Source organism: Scardinius erythrophthalmus (assembly GCF_964197995.2).
Source record: "Scardinius erythrophthalmus genome assembly, chromosome: 5".
NCBI classification, from domain to species: domain Eukaryota; kingdom Metazoa; phylum Chordata; class Actinopteri; order Cypriniformes; family Leuciscidae; genus Scardinius; species Scardinius erythrophthalmus.
Genome location: NC_138225.1, coordinates 7,090,834 through 7,097,204, shown reverse-complemented (window position 1 = coordinate 7,097,204; position 6,371 = coordinate 7,090,834). Strand labels below are relative to the sequence as shown.

General features: G+C 35.0%; 1 protein-coding gene across 1 annotated transcript in view; it reads left to right on the top strand.

The window, feature by feature from the left end:
• Positions 1 to 325: 325 nt before the first annotated feature.
• ddr2l (discoidin domain receptor family, member 2, like) overlaps positions 326 to 6,371 on the top strand; it is a 36,957-nt gene continuing 30,911 nt past the window's right edge. The window contains exon 1 of the mRNA XM_081365021.1: positions 326 to 466. The gene's annotated coding sequence lies outside the window, so the exon portion shown is untranslated. The remainder of the gene's footprint in view (positions 467 to 6,371) is intronic.

The following is a 6,371-nucleotide window of genomic DNA, read 5'->3' as shown; positions in this document are numbered from 1 at the left end:
TATATTATAGCCCTTGTGAAAACTTGCCTGTGAAACCCAGACTCTCCCATATTTCTTGTTTTACAGCATTTATATTTTAGTAATAATAAATATAATATAATATAATATAATATAATATAATATAATATAGGCCTAATATAATATAGGCCTAATATAATATAATATAATATAATATAATATAATATAATATAATATAATATAATATAATATAATATAATAATGTTTCTATTCCTTCAGTTGTTCAGTGTTACATCCATTGCTCTCCTTCTTCAAGTGGCCGGAAGAGGGATGTGATGTAAAAATCACATTGAACCGTTTTTTTCTTCCCCTGTGCAGCAGATCTTCCGATGCATTGTAACAGTGTTGAAGAACATAAACTCTTGAACACAATGCCTCGACATCTGTAATGGCGTGCTGACTTTCGGATGTGATTTCGGCGAAACGATTGTCAGGATCCCGAAAACAGGTAATTTGTCAGTTTAAAGCGAAAGCTAGAAAAGTTTCTGAAGACAAACTGAAGTTGTTGATTTTTCTGGACTCTTTTGTTGCGATTGAGAAACACTCTTGCGTTCAGACAGATCAGATGAACTCGAGGTGATTCATAGATGCTTGAAACGTTGTTTTGCCAACTTTGGACGCTTTTTTGTTAGACATCTTTCATTTACAGTCGATTGTGTAAAAAGTTTTGAATTGACAATATCATCCACATGGTTCTGTTTTATGTTTGATGATTATAACCGTAGAATGGTGGAATGTTTTGTGGCTGTTTTTTCACTTTATTGTCTTGATGAGTTTGTTTCTGTAAGTTGATGCTTTGTGTTTTAATTTGTCTCCTTGACAATCAGCTTTATAAACCAGGCCGCAGTGCGCATGTCTAACTTTTACCTATAAAAATTGATAATAACTGATCGCCGTTACCATGACTACCTCTAAAATGATTGATCTGTTAGATGTTTTACCTTATGGATTCTGCACGAGGGGTGTCCGATTAGTGAATGAATCGTTTTTCCGAGTCGGATCTGAGTCGTTCACAAGCAAACCGGTCTGAATGATTCGTTAACGAGTCAGACTCAATCAATCAGTCCGAGCGGTTAAATGAAGTGCAACAGTGACTGCAACCGCCCCCCCCCCCCTTTTTTTTTTTGTTTGTTTTTAAAGTGTTTTTAATACATTTTTCCCAAAGGGAATCGGGATTTGTGAAAAAGGCTTTGCCAAAGAGTTATACGCCATGAACCAAACAAATTGAGGTGAATCACAACACTACAAACTTTGATTTGAAGCAAAAAAGTTTTTGGAAATCGGACAAAATATGTACCTTTTGTCTTTTTGTCCGATTTTCAAGTAGGCTACAAGACTGTACAGACTGTGACAAACTACAATCCCATGAAGCACTGCGAACAGCATAATTGAATTTAAAACGATTGAGAAATATAAAACTAATCATTTACAAATGTTGATTATGTATAAAAACTATGTGTGTGTATGTATATATGTATATATATATATATATATATATATATATATATATATATATATATATATATATATATATATATTCACATACAAGTCATTTGCAGTGCTTCATGGGAGTGGGCGGGGCTAAAGAGTTATTTACAGCATCATGGGTAATGTTGTTTTTCACCAGGAATTCCAACATTAAACACGATTATTTTAAAAAATACTGACGGCTGACGGTTTCAGCAGAAGCAAATACCATATATTAACAACCTTGTATCTCACAGTAGCTCTGTCTTTAAAGCTTAATCTTTAAAGTTATCGTTAAACATCAATTTCCCTGTGGAGAAAATGAATGGAGTTTTACCAGAACCTGACTGTTGCACTCTATTATTACTTGTTGACTCTGTGAACCAAGAGTCGATTCTTTCCAACATGTCCAATTCCTAATTGAATGTGCTATTTTACTGATGGGGTGAAAAGGCAGTTTCTTTAACAGACTAAAACTATTTTAGACTTGCATACGAATAGTTTTTTTTTTTTTTTATCAAAACATGCAAAAATGTTTTAGTCGAGAAATGAATTACGTCATGCTGTAAAAGAATCACATATTTATTTATTCATCAAAATCACATCGGGCCACATTTGTATTGAGTCATAAAAGTTTCATTTCATTTTCGTTTTCAAAGTTGTAATTTTATACTCTTTAAAAGCAATGTTTTCATGTTTTTATTTGTTACATTTTCGAAGATTGATGTTTAATGAAATGTATAAATGTGTTACTGTTTAAATTGTGCAGAAAAGCCTAAAGAGACTATTTAGTGGCAGGTTCCAATTGTGACAACTTACTCCTTTAAAATGTACCCTGCTATTGAATTGATTTTAAGAAAAAAATGCTAAACTTACTCTGAGAAATATTCACTGGAGTAAGTGTGACGACTAGCCCCAGTGTATTAACAGGAATGTATTAGAAACTTTCATGAATGAAGTAAAAGAACAACACAGCTCAGTGGATTGCTCTCAGTGAGGAGGAATTGGGGATAGATTGATATGTTGCTGCTTTGAAAAGTGAAAGATCTTTAATTGAAATTCATCAAGTTCACCTGTTGCTTGAGACGTGACGGGTTATTGATGTTTATTAACGATAAAGCATTTGTAACTGAGAATCCGAGGCTCTGAGTTTAATCTTCAGAAAGCCGGTTATAACAGCGATTTCCTCTGTTTTTTATTAAGTGACTTGCACTGTTTTTCTTTCTCCTGTGATGCAAGAAAGTGTTGTGTGCCAGAGCAGAGGTCAGATGTTGCCTAATAAATGAAAAATGCCTCGAGCGTAAATTCTCATAAATTCACTTGTGCTCACAGCTCTTGTTTCTGTCTGTGTCTTATTATCAGGCTCTCTGTTTAATCGTGTATCTGTGAAAGTTACTGTAGACCGTAAAAGTGATAGTTCAACCAAATGAAAATTCTGTCATCATTTGCTCACCCTTATCCTGAATGAGTTTCTTTCTTCTGTTGAACTATAAATAATGGTAGCCATTGAATTTTTAGGGGAAAAAATACTACGGAAGTCAATGGCTACCGTCAACTGTTTGATTATGGGCTTGATGATGGTTTTGTTTATGTCATAATGGGGATGCAAGAGAGTATGTGTTTGTTATAGAGCCAATATGAATTTGTTGAGAGAGGTTGAGTGATATTTAAGTACCACAGTAGATGTGATGAAGCACAGAAAACTACTGTACATCGAATGCAAGTGAAGCTCATTATTTACAATTTTGTGCTTACCCAAGTGATTTCCCAGAAGTATTCCCCGATGAACTGTAGGGGATGGATGGGCTTTGCAAGCAGATGTCGTCTTATTTGCAGAATTTAATTTTTAAAAGAAATGAATACTTTTATTTAGAAAATAATATGTATTAAATTGATCAAAAGTGACGATGAAGAGGAGATTTGCAAAATGTTTCTATTTTAGGTCAATTCTGTTCTTTTAAACTTTCTCTTCATCAAAGCATCCTGAAAAAAATATTACGTTTTGTAAGTTTCCACAAAAATATTAAGCATGACAACTGTTTTCAACATTCATAATAATAAGAAATGTTTCTTAAACGGGAGCTCATATTAGAATGATTTCTGAAGGATCATGTGACACTGAAGACTGGAGTAATGATGCTGAAAATTCAGCTTTAAAATCACAGGAATAAATTACATTTTAAAAATTATTTGTAATTATTTCATAAATACATACTTTCACTGTATTTTTGGTCAAATAAATGCAGCCTTGGTGAGCATAAGAGTTTTCTTTCAAAAACATTTAAAAAAATGTGCCAACCCCAAACATTTGAACAGTAGTAGATCTAAATGTTAAAACTGCACACTTGCTAATCCCAAGTTACTCATATATTAGCAGCAATAACAGTAGTGTTACCACCAGAGAAAAACATCAGTCCTCCTATTAAGAAAGTGGGTCACTTCACTCTTTCACATTGAAATGTGAGAAACTGTGATGCTGATTCGTTGCTGTCATAAGTTATTTTGAGTTTACCGATCTTACATCTATGCAAGGACTCTCAGCTGTTCTCCTCAGACTTGATCAATTCAAGACCATGAAACAAAAGGCTGTTGACCAAAGTCCATTGCATTAAATGAAATACAATTTTAAAATCTATATTTGCTACCCATAATCCATGTTTTTTCCCCTTTCATATGGGATCTTTTCATGCTTGGGAAAACATAGAGGTCTTAGCATGAACTGAATAGATAAGGACTTGAAGATTTCTTGGTTTTGCGTACATTAAGACTCCTCAGTTTTTAGTGTCATGCTTTATTCCCCCTGTGTGGTGTATTTGAAGTACATTTGAGGTCTATCTAACCTGACTAACCGACTGTTGAATGAGATTATTTACAACATTAATGTCGGTTCTGGCTGTGGTTTTGTGCAGTCTCTCGCTCTATCTCTCTGGTGAGCTGCCAGCGACTCTTTCTTGGTTTTGCTCTGCACATTGTTTGTGTTGCATAATTTTGAGATGTTTGGCAGTAAAGCTTGTCAGAGGCCATTGAGTGAACTGTACTACAGTTCCCTAACACCAGGATGTAGGAATGTGAGTGTGATGCATGTGTTTGTGTGCAAAACATGTTGTGTAGATGAGTGAACAGAATGGGTTCACGTTTCTCTCGGTCCTTTAATTCTAGCTCAGTAGGGCAAACGCGTCCCTGCATGCTTGCAGAGGTACATATGTGTGTCAGCATGCGTGCATGTACATGCTAGTTGCAAGAGTGTGGAATTTGGGTAGGATAGACTTTCTCTCATGAAACAACCTGTTCGTTGTTTGCAGCACTTTGTAAAGACAATGTGTTTTTTCAGGAAAGGTGCTGTGCAAATGCAACATGATTTACAGTATGTTTAACCTACTTAAAGCTACACTGTGTGATATTTTCCCCCATCTAGCGGTGAAATTGTATATGACTACCCAGTGAATATTAGTTTCTGTTCCTTTCAATTTCGAGGGCGTTTTAACTCCTATGGTGGGCGGCCGTATTATTCCAAGATTAACATGGCTTCCAGTTCAACTTCGTCCAATTGCACCTTTAAAACTATCACCTGTGATCCGTCACAGCACAGATTTATGTTACAAGGTAAACAATACTTTTTCACCATTGACGCAAGGAAAAGTAACGCAAGTTATACTAGAGGTCGTTCTGGCGTTATGCACAACCATGCTACGGTTAGACAAGCAACTATAAAACTTAGAATTTACACAAATAGGCTGAATCACCTGTCGAGAAGAAAGCAGGCAACTTCGGCGTCCGTTTTAAAATCTTTGCTCCTCATGAGCTCTTTCCATCTGGGAAAAGTTACTCCAATATTGACTTTGGTCTTGCTGATTTGCCTGTCGCGTTGACGTTTTAATTCTCTCTTTCGCTTCCTTGGCGACTCTGCTACATGTCCTCGAAAATAGGCGTGATCCTCCATCAGCAATCTTTCAAATCTGCCGGCAGTCGCGAGTAATCTCCCCCTCGCATTCGTCTCTGTGTCACTGAGTGTAAAGCGCGAAAGGCGAAGCTTGAATTTACAGGTATGTCCCTCTTTGGCTAATGTAGTTTCAAGATGGAGGGGCAACATGGCGACCGGCATTCGAACCCCTCACCTGTATGTACTTTCAATGGCAGATTATAAACTTACGAGAATACTTTTTTACTTGAAAGAAGTAAATATACATTAATGAGCACATATATTTTTGAAAGAACTAAGTGTTTTTTGCTAAGAATCAACAAAAAAAAATTACACAGTGTAGCTTTAAAAACATTGGTGTAGGCCTACAATAATTTTCTGAAGTTTACTGGAGTAGGTTTTTCAGTTTTTCTACTTCAGAATTTCATGGTTAATCCTGGCTGAGTTTCTGGCCGTTTCTTTGTAATTGTTTCTGATATTTACAAGCAGTTTCTTAGTTAAAATATATTTCTGTGCACTTTAAAAGTTGTAAATATAACAGATTATTGATAACAGAGTATGTTTTACAAGAAAATACTATTTTTATTTCTTTTTTTACTTCATTTAATTTAGCTTCTACTTCAGCGTTTAATTCAATCTGTGACTTGCTGTTTCTTTGTAATTACTTGTAAAATTGATTAGCATTTTCGGAAGTGAAAATAGTTTTAAAGTAAATCCTGGTAGGTAATGGTTTCATAGTCAACTTTAGCTTAAATTTTGTATTGAAGATCCCACTTAGTGGAATTTTCCCATATAAAAATGGGGTAATTTGACATATAGGCTAGTGGTGTCAAAAGTACCGCCACTTTGGTTTCAAGTCGATACTACTAATTAAAGATCATTACTTCAAATACTATTTAATTTGCTAATAATTACACTGTATTAAACCTCAATAAAGGAATGCGTTCAGTATAGCTAATTTTTGCTG